The sequence below is a fragment of the Mytilus trossulus genome, chromosome 10 (assembly GCF_036588685.1).
Source record: "Mytilus trossulus isolate FHL-02 chromosome 10, PNRI_Mtr1.1.1.hap1, whole genome shotgun sequence".
NCBI lineage: Eukaryota > Metazoa > Mollusca > Bivalvia > Mytilida > Mytilidae > Mytilus > Mytilus trossulus.
The window spans coordinates 666680-689304 of NC_086382.1; the positions used below are offsets into that span (position 1 = coordinate 666680).

A 22625-nucleotide genomic window follows, 5' to 3' on the forward strand; every position below is an offset into this window, starting at 1 on the left:
ATAAACAATTGTATCTAAAATATTTATGCTTAATATTTATAATTAAATGTGTTGTTCTTATGAAAAATGATTAAAAGAACAAATAATTTTGTTTTTGTTTTACTTCTTTTCCGACAAAGTTATTTGCCACAGGTACACAACTTCGATGTGCGCCAACTAAATGACTTATAAGTAAGAGTGTGGTCAGCTTGTTATGTGAGAGACAAAATAAATATATATATTGATAAGTGTTTTGTTTTTATTTTAATTTCGACAAAGATGCGTGTATATATACAAATGGTTTCACTAAAAAATACGATGGAATTGAGAGAGAGAAAATTATGTGGCGTTCTTGGGTTTTTTCCAAACCACTAGTTGTTAACCAGCTTGATATTTGTTTACAAAGGCTTCATACGGTATTTGTTTGTATATTTCGACATTTTATTATTCTTCTAAAAGTAAAAGAAGTTGAAAAAATCGTTTCCCGATTTTTAGTCAGATTAAGTTTCATTTTCAAATATATAAAAGAGAAAAATGTTTTAAAAATGTTCCACAGTTTTAAGTACAGTATTCACGAATTTTTTTCAGTTTGTGTAAATTTAGAGCTAAAGATATAATTCTGACAGAGAAAGAGAATGCTTCGTATGAATGCCTTGAAAATATGCCTTTACCACATGATGTGTAAATAAATATTTTTTTGTAATACAATATGATTGGAATATTCAAACCTAAATATATCGCGCGAGAAAAAGAATCAGCCGACAGAAATATTTTCAACTATAATTTCTTTAAATCTACTTTTTTTGAAGAAGAATAAGTATCACAGGCACTTGTCTCAGATAAAAAATTTCCTAAATGGGTATATCAGAAGGAAATCCGATTAACAAATTGTCTACTTAACATATTGTACGAAATAATTTATGAAATAATGACTTGTGTGGTATGTGCTTTACTCACTGTTGAAGGCCCGAAATATATTACTCAAACGGGTCATATATGAACTTAGTGTGGTTACATGTAGTAAAAATGCATTATCTTATTGGTTTCGTTTTGTCCAGTTATTCATTTCTTAATGTATTCATATATGAAAATAAATTTTGAACAGTGCACCAAAAGAAACAAACTAAAGTGTTCAAGCTCCAAACAAGTATATTGTTCAAACGCATGTCCGTCGTCGCCTGTCACCACATTAAAGCACGCTTGCAAGAAATTATAAACAGTATAGAGATACGGGTACAAAACAAATTATAAATAACAAGATGAGTTTAATGAAAAAGCAACAAGCATCTGCCGGTTATCCAAACTTCAACACATACTTTAAAAAAAAAATATATATACATGTGAATTAAATATCTATAAAAAGATATATTTCAGTCACTTATCAATATGAACATCAAATACAAATCCGACATTATATATATCTCTCTAGTGACAAATTTATTATTTACAAGAAATATACACTTGAGAAAATACTTCTTCATTCTGAATTTTTTGTTAATAAAATTTCAACAATAATTCATTTATTAGTATCCAACTTTACCAAAAGGATTCCCGTGTAATCGGTTATGTAATTTGACACGTGTCAAACGGTTCATTGATTTCCGGCATATCAAAGAAAAACAGGCACGTGTCTAAATAATGTTGAATATCTCCTTTATTTATTATTATTTTTCTATAAAATTTGAAATTTATGCATTAGATATCAATTTCTACCGTAATATGAAAAGAAATTACATCTAACAGCTCTCCATCTAGTCCTTAGTGGCATGTTATCAGTCCTTAGTGCACTAAGGACTCCTTAGCAGTGTTTAGACGCACCCCATAAATATAGTCCGCTGTCGAGTTTTAATTTGATTTAGAATGACAAGACATTTCATCGTTCTTTGTAGAACAAACCATGATATCAATACACATTTATATTTTATTGATCTTTCTAGGGATGTTGCGACTTTAATAATAAATATTCGTGTAGTAATATGCCCTAACTTTTCTGTACGAAGGAGACCGTAAAGGCAGAGCAAACGAAACTTGAGGATGAAGATGAAGATGTGTTGATAAGATCTGAAACGTAAAATGCATAAAACTTAAATTTTCTCGGTAAAAAGTCACTTACTATTATTTCTCTTTCAAAACTGCCATTAAGGAAACACGCATTAAAATACCCGTTTGGAAAAAAAGGGGGGGGGGGGGGGGGTCTCAACGGAAGATTCCGGGAACGTTCGGCCTGATATATAATATTTAGCCGTCATGTTAAGAATGTAAATTATTTGAATTAATATGGGAAAGTTTGTTGAAATGTTCGCCGATTATGGCCAGATAATTTTTTTCCATTGATTTGTGACTAGGCCTAATAAACTTTTGAGATGCAAAAACAAACAGTTTCTTTTAACGGAGCTATCCATTTGATTTTAGGGGGAGGGGGGCTAGTATAAAATTTGAAAAAATAGGCAGGGCAGGAGTTTTGAGTAAAAAAAAGGCAGGATGACACCCTTGCAAAAAAAAATAAGACAATTTTGGTAAAAAAGTCAGGATAAACTTAAAAAAAAAAAAGACCGAACACAGTGAAAAATAAAAAGGCAGAGATTACAGCTAAAAAAAAAGGCAGGACAAAATTTACATCCTAGCCCCCCCCCCCCCCCCCCCCCCATAAAAATCAAATGGTAGCTAAATGGAGCTACCATTTGATTTTTATGGGGAGGCTAGGATGAAAAATTTTGTCCTGCCTTTTTTTTCAAATTTCATCCTAAAATAGTTTTACTTTTGACCAAACTTTTTAATAAGATACTTAACTCAGAAAAATTCCCCAAAATTTGGAACATTTCTCTATTTATTGACATCAATTTATAAATCTGGTGACCCATGATGGCATCTGATTGTGGGAACTATAGAGGTATAAATCAAAATCAAATATTATTTTATTGTCAATTAAAGACGCCCATTACAGGCAGAATAATCACAAGTTAAATTTGGTACAATGATTACAAAATGATTACAATTATTTGAATACAATTAAATCAATGATTACAATGAAAAGACAAGAAAGACACACTAATGATCACTAATGTGCATTCATAAAATGTATCATGTTTCAACTTGACAAATACAGTGATCCTTAAAAAAAAAATGAATATAGGAAACTAAATTTAGATATTCTGGGTTTTCCCCTGGTGTTTTTATGATCCTACATTTAAAATGAGAAGCTTTATAAATATCTAAATTTCTAAATTATGCCTCTGTCTTTTTACAGTAAAATATATGAGTACACTAAGTTTCTAATAGTTGTTTTCGAACAGCATTTAAATTATTAATTAAATTGCTTACTTGATTAAAAATGTGACTATCTTCATTGGACATTAGCCAAATAAATTGTGATTGATAGTCTAAATTGTGAAAGTTTTTGTAACTTTTAACTATGTTGGAAATAATAACTTTTAACTTTGTTGGAAATAATGGAAACTCTCTCATTTTCCAAAGATGAACATTTAAGTAAAAAATGGAGTTCATCTTCCACTTCTTTTTTACAAAGATTACAAATTCTATCCATTGCCTGAAGTCCCCTGTATCTGCCTCTCTCTATTTCTAAATCATGATTACTAATTCTGAATTTTGTCATCTGAATTCTCAGATTCCTATTACCTATAGCCAAATAAGGTTCAAAATATATATTTCTCTTAAAAAGTCTGTATGTTCAAAGTTTATTTCCAAATGACATATTTTTTCTGTCGTCGTTTAAAGATGAATACCACAACTTATTATACTTTAATTTAAGTTTGTTTAAAATAAATCTTTTCAAGTTTGATTTCATATTAAAAACTTGTGATAAATCTATGTCTTAATATTTTGCTAATGAATTTATAGAATTAAACCAACTTTTCTTACTATAAATGGTTTGATAAGGATTTTGATACAAGGAGAGCTTCAGACAATAATTGGTCCTCTGTACTTGTTAAACGTTATAAGTACGAAAAGGATATCTCCCAAGCTCACCTATCACTGCCATATTTGTGCTTCTCTTTCCTACTCCCAGTGAAAATTTACATATTTTAGAATGAATTGATTCAATTTGCAGTTCTTTACATAATTTTTCAAAATAACAATCTCCTTTTTCAGTTAACTTTTTTGAATCTAAAGCACCCCAAATTTCACTTCCATAAGTTAAAATTGGTTTAACTGTGTGGTCAAATATATGAAGTAAAGTTTTAATTTTGGGTTTATGACCTTTAAATATTTTATAAATTTTAAAAAGAGCTTTTAGTCCTCTTTTATATAGATCATGTTTAGCCTCTGTAAAGCTTCCAGAGGCACTAAAGTTTATTCCTAAATATGTATACTGTCTAGCTTTGTCAATAGGACAATTATTTAATTTAAAAGATGAATGATTTATTTTTCCTGTACAGTTGAAAACCAAACTTTTTGTTTTTTTAAGGTTAATTTTTAATCCCCGTTTATTACAGTACAGACACAACTTATCTAAACTATTTTGTAAGCCTTCTGCAGTTTCAGACATCAAAACTACATCATCAGCATATAATAAGCAGTTCAACTGAATTGAATCAAGTTGAACTGGGTCACAAGTTTTATCAAATATTTCAGGGAGGTCATTAATGAATAATTTAAAAAGATTAGGGCTGAGATTATCCCCTTGGCGAACCCCTATATTAGATGAGAAGGAGTCTGTCATGTGAGATTTGCTCATTCTCACATTCAACTTAGTCTTTTTATACATGCTTTTAATAACATTATAATATAAATCACTGATGCCATATTGTCTTAGTTTATAGAAGAGACCCATATATGCCAAACTGTATCAAATGCCTTTTTGAAATCAACAAAACAAGAAAAGAGAAGTTTAGGGCCCATTTGAGTATATTTTTCTATTAATGTTTTGAGAACAAACATATGGTCACTTGTTCTTTTTTTCTTGCAAAAACCAATCTGTTCTTTACATATTATATTTCTCTTTGATAAAAAATTCTCTAGCCTTATGTTTAATATTTTTGCAAATAGTTTTCCTAGTGCACTTCCAATGGTTATACCCCTATAATTTGAGGGGTCATCAGTAGAACCACTTTTGAATATTGGCACTATAAATCCTTTTGCCCACATAGTAGGGAAGGAGCCAGTTAAAAGAATATGATTAAATAATTTTTTAAAACTTGTTAATAGAAATGACTGGCTACATTTTAGCATTTCATTTAGGATCATGTCAAAGCCACTTGACTTCTTATTTTTTAATGTGTATATAGCTGTAATTATTTCTTTATCACTAATTTGGAAGTCAAGTTCTGAGAATATTTTTTCCTTTTCCAATTGCTTAAATTGATTAATAAAATTGTTATCTGTTGCATTAATTTTGCTTTTATTTAGCTCTTTAAAATAGTCAAACCATGTATTACATGGAATGTCTGGAGATGTAGATTTCTTTGTATCTTTTGATAAATCCTTTAGTAAACTCCAGTATTTATTAGGGTTATTTTCATGAAGGTTGTCAAGTTCATCCATTATACTTCGTCTAAATTCCTTTAATTTCTGTTTTCTAGTTTTTCTGTACAATTTTAATAGTGAAAAATAAGATGTCCTAACAATTGGATCTTTGCTAAACTTTTTAAGGAGTTTTTCCTTACTATCTAATCATGCTAATAAGCATAACAAGCTGTCTTGGTAAAGTCTTTACATCCATTTTACAAAAACGACTTAGTGATTTTCTTGAAACACATAATTTATTTTTTTCAAATCAAGGTGGTTTTAGAAAAAAATTACAGAACTGTAGATCATGTCTTTATTTTAAAAACAATAATAAACAAATATTTGTTTAAATGTAAAAAGAAACTATATGTGTGTTTTGTAGATTTTAAAAGGGCTTTTGACAGTGTCTGGAGATCAGCTCTGTTCTTAAAATTACAAAATAAAGAAATACAAGGCAAATTTTATAATATACTGCATGACATGTACTCTAATACCTTATATTCATGTAAATATCAAAATATGTTTACCAAGCCTTTTCTTGATAATCAGGGTGTCAAACAAGGTGACAGTTTAAGTCCAACTTTATTTACTGTAAATTCAGAAATTATTGCGAGGTTTTGATTATTGCGAAAAATGCGACAGACTTGTAAACGCAATAATTTTAACTCACATTTTAAAATCATTGATATGAATTAAACAGGATTTTTCTCAAAATCATTTTAATTAAAATCGCATTTAAGTCTAAAATGACAAAATCGCAATAATAAATGCACGCAATAATTAATTTCTGAATTTACAGTAATATATTTGTTGATGACATAGAAAAATACTTAGTTACAAACTTAACTAGTGCAGTAAATTTAAATGGTCAAAAAGTGAACCATTTATTGTATGCTGATGATTTATTATTGATATCGGAATATGCAGATGGTCTCCAGAACTCTCTTGATTCTTTACAAAAACATAGTACTGAATGGAAACTGGACTTGAACCTTAAGAAAACAAAAATTATAATTTTCTCTAAAACTAAAAGTAAATTAAAAAAACGTTTACTTTTATTACAGTTCTAATGCAATTGAAATTGTTGATTGTTATAAATACTTAGGAGTTGATTTTCATAGCTCTGGAAAATTTATACAAGTAGTGTCAAGCCTCTCAGATAAAGCTAAAACAGCATATTTTGCATTGAAGTCAAAACTACCATACATATATAGTGAAAATTTGTCTGTTAAGACTTGGCTCCAGCTTTTTAATTCAATGATAACTCCTATTTTAACTTATGGATCAGAAGTATGGTAATCAGAATTCAAACCAAATTTTGAAGCATTTATAGACAAAAGTACATTAGACAAAACACAAAACTCCATATTTAAAAACATACTTGTGGTTCATGGAAAGTCTTCCAATCTAGCAGTGCGGTGTGAATTAGGCACTTTACCCATTCGCATTAAATGTTATCAACTTATGTGTAAATATTATGAGCGTCTCAATAATATTGGTGAACAGTCTGGTGGTCCGCATGAAATTTTCAAGGCTGCTTAAGCCTTTTGAAGTGGACAAAACTCTCACAAATAGAGAAAATTCATGGTCTTATAAACTATCTGAATTAATGAAATATATTGCAATACCCTTTAAAAAACATTGTAATAGTAATTTCAAACAGAAACTAGAAGATTTCTACAAAAATAAAATTATATTTTAACTTTCTAAAATAAAAGATGGACACTGTGGTAAACTTTTATTTTTTAGTAAAATTTAAACAACAAGAATATTTAAATTTTAATATTCCTAAATACCTTTAACCCTGTCCTCCATAATGACGCCTTTTGACGCCACCCCCCTTACTCAATAATGACGCCTTTTGACACCTTTGTAGTACCTCAGTTGAAACACTTTGACTACAAAGTGTCTGCAGTTGACTTAATAAAATTGGTATCCATTATGAAAAGGAATATCATAGGAATATATATATATCCGACTCAAATTTATTTGATGAAATAGTTGTTTTTCGCAATGCCTTAATACTTTAAAGCATATGTTCAGCATTTTATCAAAAAAATCCTATGCGAATCAAGTATGCAAAAAAAAAAAATTCAATGGAGGAAAGGGTTAATTGAAAAAAACTCACTTAATTAATAATAAGAATAATGCACACTCATTAGCAATAGAAACTGGGAAGTATGCAAGACCAAAAATACCATCTAATGAGAGATTTTGTAAATTTTGCATAGGAAAAATTGAAAATGAGATTCATTTCTTGATTGAATGTCTGCAATATAACAAAATTAGATCTAAATATAAAATTAATGATCTAAATTTAAATAATTTGGATGAAAATTTTACCAAAATGTTAAATCCTATGTCGGAAAAGGAATTAAAGTCTATTTGTATGTATAGTGAAGAAGCTCTTGATTTGAGAGACCACCATACCGTTTCATTAAGTAAATATATGAAAATCTAGAATAATACTGAAATATAAGTCTATGGTATCAATATCAGTTTATAATGTATTTGTATACATAGAATTGGCTTGACTTGTTCCATGAATCTTAATTTCATTTGTGTGTTGTTTTAATATTATTAATTATCTGTATTTGGATCATTCCTCTATTGAGCTCTTTCCAATAAAATATTGAATTGAATTGAATAAACAGGAATCTCGGGAGGGGGCACTTCCTATACATATAAGGTGTCAGCTGGGAACAGTATATTTAATACATGTACACATGTTCCCAATGCATAGTCGGATCCTTGCCCCCCCCCCTTTTCGTGGGAAAAATTGGTTTATCAGGGTTCCCCCCTTTTTCTCATCACTTGGCGTCCGGCGTCATTAACTTTTACAAAAATCTTCTCCTCTGAAACTGCTGGGCCAAATTAAACCAAACTTGGCCACAATCATCGTTGGGGTATCTAGTTAAAAAATTGTGTCCGGTGACCCGCCCAACCAACCAAGATGGCCGCCATGGCTAATAATAGAACATAGGGGTAAAATGCAGTTTTTGGCTTATAACTCAAAAACCAAAGCATTTAGAGCAAATCTGACACGGGTAAAATTGTTAATCAGGTCAAGATCTATCTGCCTGGAAATTTTCAGATAAATCAGACATCCCATTGTTGGGTTGCTGCCCCTGAATTATTAATTTTAAGGATATTTTGCTGTTTTTTGGTTATTATCTTGAATATTATTATAGATAGAGATAAACTGTAAAGAGCAATAATGTTCAGCAAAGTAAGATTTACAAGTAAGTCAACATGACTGAAATGGTCAGTTGACCCGTTTAGGAGTAATTGCCCTTTATAGTCAATTTTTAACCATTTTTTCGTAAAACTTAGTAATGTTTTACAAAAATCTTCTCCTCTGAAACTACTGCGCCAAGTTAATTATAGATAGAGATAATTGTAAGCAGCTAGAATGTTCAGTAAAGTAAGATGTTCAAACACATCAGCATCACCAAAACACAATTGTCATGAATCAATCTGCGGTAAAAATGTTTATCAGGTCAAGATCTATCTGCCCTGAAATTTTCAGATGAATCGGTCAATCGGTTGTTGGGTTGCTGCCCCTGAATTGGTAATTTTGAAGAAATTTTGCTGTTTTTGGTTATTATCTTGAATATTATTAGCTCACCTGACCTGAAAGGTCAAGTGAGCTTTTCTCATCACAGGTGAGCGACACAGGCTCTTTAGAGCCTCTAGTTGGTTATTATCTTGAATATTATTATAGATAGAGATAAACTGTAAACAGCAATAATGTTCAGCAAAGTAAAACCTACAAATAAGTCAACATGACCAAAATTGTCAGTCAACCCCTTTAGGAGTTATTGCCCTTTATAGTCAATTTTTAACAAATTTTCGTCAGTTTTTGTAACTTGTACAAAAATCTTCTTCTCTGAAACTACATGGCCAAATTAAACCAAACTTGGCAATAATTATCATTGTGATATATAGTTTGAAAAATTTGTCTGATGACACCGCCTTCCAAACAAAATGGCCGACATGGCTAAAATTAGAACATAGTGGTCAAATGCAGTTTTTGATTTATATCTTTAAAACTAAGACATTTAGGGCAAATCTTTCAAGATTTAAATGTCCATCAGAATAAGAGCTATCCCCTCGCAAATTTTCAGATGAATCTGACAACTTGTTATTGGGTTGCTGCCCTAAAATTGGTAATTTTAAGGAAATTTTGCAGTTTTTGGTTATTATCTTGAATACTATTATAGATAGAGATAAACTGTAAACAGCAATAATGTTCAGCAAAGTAAAACCTACAAATAAGTCAACATGACCAAAATTGTCAGTCAACCCCTTAAGGAGTTATTGCCCTTTATAGTCAATTTTGAACAAATTTTCGTCATTTTTGTAACTTGTACAAAAATCTTCTTTTCTAAAACTATGGGCCATATATATTAAACTAAACGTGGCCACAATCATCACTATGGTATCTATTAAAAAAAAGTGTCTAATGACCCCACCTACCAACCAAGATGACCGACATCAGTAAATACAGTAACACAATCATCTTTGGGGTATCTAGTTTTAAAAATGTGTGGCGTGACCTGGTCAACCAACCAAGATGGCCGCCACGGCTAAAAATAGAACAAAGGGGTAAAGTGCAGTTTTTGGCTTATAACTCAAAAACCAAAGCATTTTGAGGCAATCAGACATGGGATAAAAGTGTTTATCAGGTCAAGAACTATCTGCCCTGAAATTTTCAGATGAATGGGTCAATCAGTTGTTGGGTTGTTGCCCCTGAATTGGTAAATTTGAGGAAATTTTGCTGTTTTTGGTTATTATCTTGAATATTATTATAGACAGAGATAAACTGTAAACATCAATAATGTTCAGGAGAGTTAGATTTACAAATAAGTCAACATGACCGAAATGGTCAGTTGACCCCTTTAGGAGTTATTGCCCTTTATAGTCAATCTTTAACCATTTTTCATAAATCTAAGTAATCTTTTACAAAATCTCCACTGAAACTACTAGGCCACAATCATCTTTGGGGTATCTAGTTTGAAAAATGTGTCCGATGACCTGGCCATTCAACCAAGATGGCCGCCACGGCTAAAAATAGAACATAGGGGTAAAATGCAGTTTTTTGCTTATAACTATGAAACCAAAGCATCTAGAGCAAATCTGACAAGAAGTTAAATTGTTAATCAAGTCAATATCTATCTGCCCTGAATTTTTCAGATGAATTGGACAACTGGTTGTTGGGTTGCTGCCCTCCAATTGGTAATTTTTAAAGAAATTTTGCCGTTTTTGGTTATCTTGAATACTATTATAGATAGCGATAAACTGTAAACAGCAATAATGTTCAGCAAAGTAAGATCTACAAATAAGTCAACATGACCTAAATGGTCAATTGACCCCTTAAGGAGTTATTGCCCTTTATAGTCAATTTTTAACAATTTTCATTAATTTGGTAAATTTATGTAAATTTTTACCAAATATAGTTCTCTGTTACTAATGGGCAAAGTTCATGATAGATATAATTGTAAGAAGCAAAATCGTTCAGTAAAGTAAGAACTTCAAACACATCACCATCACCAAAATACAATTTTGTCATGAATCCATTTGTGTCCTTTGTTTAATATGCACATAGACCAAGGTGAGCGACACAGGCTCTTTAGAGCCTCTAGTTGGTTATTATCTTGAATATTATTATAGATAGAGATAAACTGTAAACAGCAATAATGTTCAGCAAAGTAAGATTTACAAATAAGTCAACATGACTGAAATGGTCAGTTGACCCATTTACTGATTTAGGAGTAATTGCCCTTTATAGTCAATTTTTAACCATTTTTTCGTAAAACTTAGTAATGTTTTACAAAAATCTTCTCCTCTGAAACTACTGGGCCAAGTTAATTATAGATAGAGATAATTGTAAGCAGCTAGAATGTTCAGTAAAGTAAGATGTTCAAACACATCAGCATCACCAAAACACAATTGTCATGAATCAATCTGCGTCCTTTGTTTAATATTCACATAGACCAAGGTGAGCGACACAGGCTCTTTATATTAGAGCCTCTAGTTTTTGGAAAAATTTGGTTGCTTATACAGGAAATCACTGAAGCGTGACTGGAGCGGCCCCCTCTTAGGTCAGTCAGTGGGCCCCACTTATGAAAATTTTTGGATCCGCCACTGTTAATATATAGGGAATCATTGAAGCATGACTGTAGCTTAAATTTCACATTATTATACAGTTTTCTATCAGAAGCTTTATTTTGGCTAGCATACCAATTTCTAATATATTTAGTGTGAATTAATTTGCTAGATAATTCAAAATTTATATTGTCCGAAATGTTTTACTTCTTGTTTAATTTCAAAAACTTTTTCTACTAGCAAATGAGAACTGGCAGAAGAAGTTATGTTAGATTTGTGAAGCTCTTGGCTGCATTTATAAGCATCTTTCAATAGACTGAATTCAGTTGTAAGATTTTTAAATCTATACCAGTATTTTACAATTGACTTTACAATATGCATAATGTTAGGGGAAAAGACTGAAGTGGGGACCCCCTCTTAGGCAGTCTTTGGGCCCCCTCTTATGAAAATTTCTAGATCCGCCATTGTTTTCTAGTTTAAAAATATGTGAATAGGTGTTGAAAATATTAAGAAATATATTAAGTCAACAAATTAAAAAGAAAATGTGGTACACTGTATGATTGCCAATGAGACAACTCACTATTATGTTTCTAGATAGGCAGAATCAGGGGGCCCGGTCTGACAACACCTTTTGTTAGAAAAATTTAGTTGATTGTATAGGGATGACTCGAGTAGGGACTCCCTCTTAGGCAGTAAAAGGGCCCCCTCTTATGAAAATTTCTAGATCCACCATTGATTTCTAGTTTAAAAATATGTGAATAGGTGTTGAAATATTCAGAATATTAAGTCAACAAATTAAAAAGAAAATATGGTATACTGTATGATTGCCAATGAGACAAATCTAGTCTCTAGATAAGATAAGATAGTTTATTCTCATAAAACCATGCAAGTACAAAGGTTACAGATAAGTTTAAAAATAATATACGTATATAAAACAATTTATGCATTTAAAATGCACACAATACATTGCAATAGACACAATTACATTAGAAATTAACAACTGTAGGTCACTGTATGGCCTTCAACAATGATAAAACCAGAAACTACTATAAGTTACAATAAGGAGGCTCGAGGGTACATGTATAAAAATTTAAGAGAAAAATAAACATTTATTTTTTCATTACAAAGGAGTAGATTCAGTAAGACCCCTATTTGGCCCCAAAATATAGCAGTTTTACAAAATTGTGAAAATGTAATCCTTAAGCTATTTATTGGAAAGTAGCATGCTTCTGCTAAATAAATATAGGATGTTTTTGACAATACAATGCATATATCAGGTACTAGCATCATTAAGTTATGCTAAATTACTGAAATCTTCAAAATGTTAATTATACCCCATGCAACTAGTTGCGGAGGGTATAATGTTTTTGACCTGTTCGTCCGTCCGTCAGTCCTGTTTCTTGTCATCACAACTCCTTTCAAACCATGCATCAGTTTTTCATGAAACCTTTTCAGATAATAAGGACATACTATGTAGTTGTGCATATTGACGGGAAATTGCGATTCAATTTTTTATCTAGGAGTTACGCCCCTTTGAACTTATTTACTTTAATGTACTACTGCAACAGTTTGTCATCGCAACTCCTCTCAAACCACACAACAGAATTTCACGAAACCTTTTCAGATAATAAGGACATACTATGTAGTTGTGCATATCGACGGGAAATTGCGATTCAATTTATTCTCTAGGAGTTACGCCCCTTTGAACTTATTTACTTTAATGTACTACTGCAACAGTTTGTCATCTCATCTACTCTCAAACCACACAACAAAATTTCATGAAACCTTTTCAGAAAATAAGGACATACTATGTAGTTGTGCATATCAACGGGAAATTGCGATTCAATTTTTTTCCTAGGAGTTACGCCCCTTTGAACTTATATACTTCAATGTTCTACTGCAACAGTTTGTTATGGCAACTCCTCTCAAACCACACAACAGAATTTCACGAAACCTTTTCAGATAATAAGGACATACAATGTAGTTCTGCATATCGACGGGAAATTGTGATTCAATTTTTTTTCTAGGAGTTACGCCCCTTTGTACTTATTTGCTTCAATGTACTTCTGCAACAGTTTGTCATCTCAACTCCTCTGAAACCACACAACAGAATTTCATGAAATTTTGTAGATAATAAGGACATACTATTTAGATGTGCATATTGGCAGGAAATTAATTTTTCTTATACAATTTTTTTTTCTTACACTAATTTAATTTCTCCAATGACAATGTGGGGACGTGGGGTATGTGAGTGTGCTCACTAAGGTTTTTTAATTGTATTTAATGATAATACATAATATATATATACATGTAAAGGTTGAGGATGAACACAGATGCGGCCACTTTCATTTTTTGACAAAAACCATCAGAAAAGTTACATATTTTGGCAAATTCAATAGATTTTTCATACGAAAGCTTGAATCTGAGCGTTTTTAATGACTAAGTCAGTCAAAATCTTTCACATTAACTAATTCAATCAATTGAAATAGACAGTTAAGAGTTTAAAAAGTGTCCAAAATCTTTCGTTAGATGAATTTGAAATTTGAGGCCAAAATCGGAACCTTACCTATACTCCTTTTATTTGTTACCTTAAGTAGTTGTTACTTTATCATATGGTTAGTTGTTACTTTATCATATGGTACAAAAATAATTTAAAAAAATCATTTTTTTATGGCCTCAGATGAATTGTAAAATGTAGATCATCATTAAAATTGCTCAAAATTATCTCCCTTTGGTATAAAAATGCCATTTTTGGAACTCATCTGTGACCTTTATTTTTTATTATTATTTTCAATTAAGCTGTTCTTAAACTTAACTATTGTAAAATTTGAGCGATTTCTGTAATTAAGTTCTCTTATTTCGGTATTACCTCTATTTCTGCTATTAGTTCAACAGAAAAAAGGTACCTTTACAAAAATGTATGCTTCTTTCGAAGGCAGGTTGTGAACGGTGACCCCATTTTTTTTTATTAAGGTAGATCACAAGTATATATTTTTTGAGACAGAATTTTTTTATTATTTGCCAAAATGAAGAATTTATTATGCTCTTTTCAAAAATTTAATAAAAAGTATGGGTCACCGTGCTATTTTTCAAGCTATGAGTCGTTGAAAATTGCCAAAATTTGGTTACTTTGTTCATGAAAAAACACACTAGTGTGCATAAAAAAATTCTATGAGATAGAATTTTGAAATAAATTGTGAGAAGAAAGATTTCATAATATGTTTTAAGAAAATAAGAAGAAAACATGGCGTCACCGCACTTGTTTTCTAGCTACAAGTAAAAATAAAAAAAATCCCTATTAGCCCAGTGTAAATTTTGTACTAAAAGAGTTATCTCCCCTTAAATGGCTCATTTGGAAAAAAATATTTTTAAACCAAACAAAATGATATATGTTAAAATATTTTGTATAATACGATTAATTAACAAGTTTTCTTCAAATAGAAAAAAACAGTCTAACCAGTGAATTGCAAACCTGTCTTCAAATTTGCAGATTTAGGCAAATAACTAGACCGATTTTGTACTGTGATTGTACAATCCAAGATGGTGGTATACCATCAATCTACCTTAAGTACAAGATTTAAGTACGTTTATCATTTTTACAGAAACAATTTTTCCTTGTAGATGTTGCAGATACATTCATACAAATGATGTTGAAGAAACAAAGAGAAAAGGAACTTGGACTGTACCAGTTTGTTTGCAGCTTCTAAGGTGAAGTATACTTATTTAAATGTTTTGTAAAAATAAGAAGATGTGGTATGATTGTAAATGAAACAACTCTCCATGAGAGACCAGTGAGACAAAAATTAACAACCATAGGTAACTGTACATCCTTCAACAATGAGCTATACAACGTCAAGGACTTGAAATTACCAATGAACAACTTAGGGCCTGATTTATTAACAAAACATTGAACGATAAACTGTTATGATATACAGCAACAAACTACTGAATTACAAGCTCCTGAATTGAGACAGACACATGGAGTTTGTTAAACATTAAAAATGGTTGCTGGCATGAAACCCTCCTTCTAACCTATGACAGTGGTGCAACATTTCAACTAGCAAACTATAAAAATCATTTGAAAAGGGCTTAATTCTAAGATCAATACAAAGTCAAAGCACAATAAAAAATCCTAAAACAAAAACACATGAAATACACATCTGAGATTTATAGCAGTTACTGAAAGCATGTTCTAATAATCAATATTTTATCCTTGTCCTTACACAATGGCCTGAATTTCTCTTAAGGGCATACCGTACAGTTTTGATCCTGTATTTACAAGTTCGTGAAAATTTGCATATAGGCTATTTTTTACCTGATTAAATCAAATATGTAATAAAAAATATACTTTCATGTGCTACTTTTTGAGAAAAATGAGGTCGAAATTTTGTATATTTGCTCAAAATTCAGATATGTGGCCGTATTTTCTTCTTTCTAAAAAAAGACATATTTTTTTTGTTATAAAAGATAAACACAAATTGTTTTTTGTTAAAGTCATATGAAACGAGTGAGTGGTGAAAAATAATGTTTGTCCAATTCTTGAACCAATGGATGTATACATTCATAAACTTAGTCCTATGTGCAGGATTTTATCATTATTTTTGCAAATATATCATAGAATCGCCAATTTTTTTCTCTCCCTGTTTGTTATGATTGAACAAATATGGCTGCTCATTAAATGCCGTGATTTGAAGCCGTGATTTGAAGCCGAGTTTAACCGATTGTCACCTTATAGTAAACAAATCACAAAAAGCATGGGTATTGAGCACGTGTTTAACATGTATAATCAGATATTTGTTTATTTCAATGACAGATCCATGCGTATTGTGGTCACCAGATTTTTACGAGGAGGGTTACGCTCGGGTCACTATGCATACTGAAAATATGTCGGCAAATTGCTTGCTGGCAGCAAGCAATTAAAAAAAAGTACTCTTCTTCTAAATGTGGACAAATTAAAGAATTTTCATCAGAAAAAAGTATATGTACATAAGTTGTTTAATGAAAACTAACCATTTAGTTATAAAAAAAAATATGCATATTTTTTTTTAATTGAGGTTTCTTATGACTTTAAATAATTGGTAATTTCTGTATTTTATAAGTATCCTAAAAAATTATGCATTTTTTATTCCGAAATAACTCGTATTTGTCAAATGTTCATGAATTGAGGAAAAATATGTCAATTTTGGCTTTATGTTTATCAAAATTAAAAAAAATCCTTTATTTACAGTTTTATAAAATTTGGGTCACATAATCTCCCTGCAAATTGAAGGTCAAACAAATTGCTGTTTTGAAAAATGGGGTTCCATGAACTCGTTTTCAAATAAATTCAGTTTGAATGATAAAAATCAGTCGAAAAATGTGTTTTTTTCTGGTATGTTAAAGTTTGATGTCGCGAAAATTACATTTTGCATTAGCAACGTCATTACCTCCTCTGTAACTGTATTGTATGCCCTTAAAAGCTAACCTAGACCTATAAATGAATGATTATAGCCATCACTTGATGTCATCTAAACAAATAACATATAGATGGAGAGAAATTTTAGTTTAAGTCGCAAAACTGATCAACAAGAAAAGATCATCAAATAAGTATCATGAATGGTTGAAATTGTCAGTCAACTCCTAATTATTTAATAAATTAGCCACAGAGTTTTTTGTACGGTCTAGTTTTAATTAGGATTTTATTGTAGATAAAGGAGGTAAATTTCCTCTGTTGACAAAAAAATGGTTGAGGAGTCGGAAAGTTTGACTGAAGATTAAGGATATCAAATGAAGGTAAACATAAATTTAAAGTAATGTTTATATATGTATTAATACATGTACCTCGAGTATGCATCAACGATGTATTGGGTAAGATGGTAATAACTGTATGTGAAACAATAAAATTTGTTTAAAGTGGGCAGTACATGTATATTAAAACATACCATCAACATTAGCACAACTAAAAATGCAATCATAAAAGCATCTGCAAAGTTTCATAGAAATCTGTGAAAGTATGACACAGTATCCATGGTATCAGTTATTTGATGTCCATGTCATTCAAGGTGGATATTGTGTCATTGGCAATAGACAAATTTCCTATTTACATGTACCCACTTTAATCGGAACAAATTTGAGGGAAGTTAACTGTTTAATGCATATGCCATTATGTTTTCTATACATGACTAAATCATCAGAAAACAGTAAACCTTCCGCCAAAATTGCACCATTTATATTTTTGAATTTATTTCTTTCGGGTGTTTGAAGTGACAGAGTACCAAGATGTCTTACCACAGAGAAGGTATTAAAACCTGTTGAAAAAACATAGAATCCGAGTCAAAAGTTGATAATGTGAAAATAGACTATTATACCACATCATCTTATTGTCGAGCCTGCAACTTTTGTTGCAGAAAGCTCGACATATATATAATGTTCTGGGGGCCAGCAGCGGAGTTAGCTGAATTCTTAAAAGCTTTATATTTTAGAAGAATGAAGACCTGTATGCTTCATACTTTGAATATATACCAAAATGCCTCAGTTTACCACGTTTCTCTCCGTCACATGTCTAATGTCCTTGACCTAATTTTCATGGTTGAGTGTCTACTTGAAAAAAAGTTAAGATTTTTATACGACTGCAAAAAATTCAAAATTTTGGTCGTATATTGGTATGAGGTTGTCGTCGTTGTCGTTGTCATCCGAAGACATTTGGTTTCACACTATAACTAGTAGAAGTAAATAGAAATCTATGAAAAAAAGGGCCCAAATAAGCATTTTTCTTGGTTTTTGCACAATAACTTTAATAGTATAAGTGAATAGAAATCTATGAAATTTTAACACAAAGTTTATGACCACAAAAGGAAGGTTGTTATTGATTTTGGGAGTTTTGGTCCCAAACAGTTAAGGAATGAGGGTCCAAAGCCAAAGGGTTCAAAATTAAACTTTGTTTGATTTCATCAAAAAATGAATTATTTGGGTTCTTGTATATATGTCAAATCTAACCGTGTATTTAGGGTGCAATCAACAGTTTTTTTCTATGACGTCATATTTTGAGGGACCATCTATAATTGACCCTTAGTGGTGTTAATGTTAATGAAGATACTTGTATAAAACTAGATATCATTAGAATCATATGTATAAGTTTGTGATAGGTCAGTTCAAGGGGAACCATTAGTGGTAGGCCAATGTTAATTGGTGTTCAGTTTTATAAACATTAGCACATCTCATTTCCATGGAGAATATTTGACCCTGCCCCCTCAGTCATGGTCTATTGACTTTAAAACTTTTGCTTAGTTTACATGTATTAGTGTGTGATAATATCAGTTTAAGATGAACTGCTAATGTTAAGTCAATGATATTTGGTATGCAAATTTATTGTCATTTGAAAGTGTTGTTTTCATGGAGATTATATAGCCCCACCCCTGATCATGGTTCATTGACTTTGAAACTTTTACATAGTTTAAAAGTTAATGTTTGTGTTTAGGTTCGTTTAAAGGGAGCTACTTATTATGAGTCAATGGTAATTGGTATGCAGTTGTATTATATTTATCATTGGCACATCTCATTCCATGGAGATTGTTTAGCCATGTACCTTCAGTCATTGTTCATAGACTTTGAATATTTGCATAACTTACATGTTAAAATATTGCTATTTAATTTCAACATTGCATTATCAAAATTACATGAATATTTGCATAACTTACATGTTAAAATATTGCTATTTAATTTCAACTTTGCATAATCAAAATTACATGAATATTTGCATAACTTACATGTTAAAATATTGCTATTTTATTTCAACATTGCATAATTAAAATTACAAAAAAGGGATACATATCTCTGTGATAACAGTTTATTAAGTGTAAGTTCTTAGACCACATTCATTCTGTGTCAGAAACCTATCTTGTGTCAACTATTTAATCACAATCCAAATTCAGAGCTGTATCAAGCTTAAATGTTGTGTCCATACTTGCCCCAACTGTTCAGGGTTCAACCTCTGTGGTCCTATAAAGCTGTGGCCTGCGGAGCATCTGGTTTGTAAAGTGAAATTCTCTCTTATTATAAGTAATAGGATAACTATATTTGGTATGTGAGTACCTTGCAAGGTCCTCATAGCTGTCATACAGTTTTCACTTGACCTCGACCTCTTTTCATGGATCAGTGAACAAGGTTAAGTTTTGGTGGTCAACTTGACCGTCAAGTCCATATCTCAGATACTAAAAGCAATATGTCTAGTATATTTGGTGTATGGAGGACTGTAAGGTGTACATGTCCAACTGGCAGGCGTCATCTGACCTTGACCTCATTTCCATGGTTCAGTGATTATAGTTGAGTTTTTGTGTTGTTTTTTTCTGTTTTTCATATACTATTTGCAATAGGTCTAATATATTTGGTGTATGGAAATAATAACAGAATGATTGTTAGGTGTACATTTCTAGCTGGTATTTGTCATCTGCCCTTGACCTCATTTTCATGGTCAGTGGTCAAAGTTAAGTTTTTGAGTTTTTGTCTTTTTATCTAATACTATATGCAATAAGTCTACTGCTATAATAACTATATTAGGTGTATGGAAATATATTAGTTGTATGGAAGAATTATTAGCTGTATAGATGTGTGCCTTGTATGGTTCATCTCACCTTGCCTGTCCTTGGCCTCATTTTCATGGTTTAGTGGTCAATTTTTAGTTTTTTTGGTTAATGTTAAGGTTATGTTTCAATTGTAATAAAGCTTTATTTTAAGGACTACAAAAGAAGGCGAGACATTTCAGCGTGTGCACTCTTGGTTTTATATTAAACCCTAGAAAGAAGCTACAGATTTATGTTAACTGCAAAAATACTAAAATCCTTTATTAATTAGATCATGTAGATACAGGAAATGAAAATATTTTGAAATTTTTTATCATAAAAATGGTTATGCTTATATATTCAAGTTTCACTAAATTCCAAGAAGGGTTTCCACAAATAACAATGACTGATTTTCAAAATGATCATCATGTAAAAATGAAGAGATGTGCTAAGATTGCCCATGAAAACTATAATTATGAACAATGACAGTTCAGTGGTTTGCTTTCAGCCTTTAGCAAAAATAATTACCATATATATTGTAATAAGCTATAAATAAAAGCCCCCCATTGTAAAATGTTAAACAATTAAAAAGTAATTAACAGCGTCCTGATCTTTATAAGTTCGAAGAATAAAATTGAGTCATATTATGGTAGCGATGTATGTCGACACATATGGTTTCCGGATAATTATATAGTTTAAGGGAATTTTACACAAGGTTTAATACCAAAAAGGAAGGTTGGGTTGATTTTTGGGGTGATGGTACCAACAGTTTAGAAATTAGGGGCAAAAAAGAAGCATTTTTGTAGTTTCCAGACATTAACTTGTGTGCCAGTGTACTAATCTCTCTGAAATTGTTCTTCAAGGTTCCATATCACAAAGGGTAGACTGGAATTGTATAAAGGGGTAATTGCCTCAAACGTTCAGGAAATAGGGGGTCAAAAACAATAATTTTTCTAATTTCCAGACAATATTTTGTGTTTAAGTGTATGGATTTCTTTAAAATTGTACTGCAAAGTACCATACCACAAAGGCTGGGATTAAGTTTTGGGGTAATTACTGAAAGGGGGTTGAAAAAAATTGGGGGAGGGGGATTTTTTTTCCTCATAATTCTGATCAAAATCCAAATACAGACAGTTTATCATGCTTGAATATTGTGTCCAAACATGCACCAACTGGTCAGTCAAATAACAAGGCTGCGCTGCACATCATTTTCTTAATCATATTAATCTGACATGTTAAAGTTTGTACATTATGAAGTTACTAACCTGTTGATTTTGTGTATTTCAGATTATTATTGAAAAAAGAGCACTTTGAAGTACTAGGAGAATTTGAAAACATCTTGGTGAAAAAGTCTGACTGATTATGACAGAACATCAAAAGAAATGACGAAAAATTACACATCTTATCAAAATAGCACTACTAGAAACTAAAAGCTACTTGCAATTTTCACTGGTTTTGAGATCAGTAACAGTCTGACAAGGAAAGAATTTAATGAACATGATTATGATGCCTCTTGATAAATATAAAAACATATTGACTGTAAAATAATTACCAGTTACCAATCATATCTGTTGTTTACAAAATTTGTTATTTGGAAATATCTGTTGAATGTTTTGAAATTAAAATGTGTTAACTTAAATGATTTAAGAATTGAAGTCTTTAAATGATACAAAAGCAAGGATACATGGAATGATTGCAATTGAGACAACTACTAGCCCTGCATAATAGGGCACTGATGTAAACAAGTACAGGTAACCTGAAGTCTTCAACAATAAGCAAAAGCCTTAATTTAAAGATCGTTATACATGGGCTTATTAAGTCCCAAGATAATGGTATCAACATCATTTACTGTCAAATTTTTGTTTGTATGTTTCTGATGAAGGTTAATTAAAATAAGCCCAGCACACCGAATTTGTGAACTGTTTTCTTTTAATTTCAAAAGAGAAAGCTAATAGACAAATTTAAGCAAAAACAAAAAAAAGGAAATCCATTTAATATGGCAGACAGCAACCAAACACAACCAGTTGACATAATGAACATGTTTTTGAGTGCTCAAACTGCACTATAACATTAGACACAAAAACATCTTATATAATGCTGGATTACACAAAAGTGTTTAAATCATCTGCTCTTCTCTGGTGTTTAAAAATTGTACAGATTTGGTGTCACAATATCTCAGTAACATGGGTTAGAATCCCGGCATGGGAAGAACAAAAAAATTGCGAAAGCAAACTTACAGATCTTACATTTTTGGGTTGATGTTTTGACGACTTGCATGTACATGTACAATATATACAAAAAGTTAGCTGCTATTGAGACAAAGGCAAAAATCATAGTGCAACAAATAAAATTGAGAAAGGAAATGGTGAATATGTCAAAGCGACAACCACCCAACCATAGAGCAAACAACAGCCGAAAGCAACCAATGGGTCTTCAATGTAGCGAGAATTCCCGCACCCGTAGGTGTCCTTCAGCTGGCCCCTAAAATATGCATAATAGTACAGTGATAATGGATGTCATACTAAACTCCGAATT

General features: G+C 31.2%; 1 long non-coding RNA gene across 1 annotated transcript; it reads left to right on the plus strand.

The window, feature by feature from the left end:
- Positions 1 to 1976: 1976 nt before the first annotated feature.
- LOC134685983 (uncharacterized) lies at positions 1977 to 21670 on the plus strand. Its single transcript, XR_010101491.1, has 4 exons — positions 1977 to 2076; positions 15175 to 15261; positions 17241 to 17325; positions 21378 to 21670. It is a non-coding gene; the product is annotated as an uncharacterized LOC134685983 (long non-coding RNA).
- Positions 21671 to 22625: the final 955 nt, after the last annotated feature.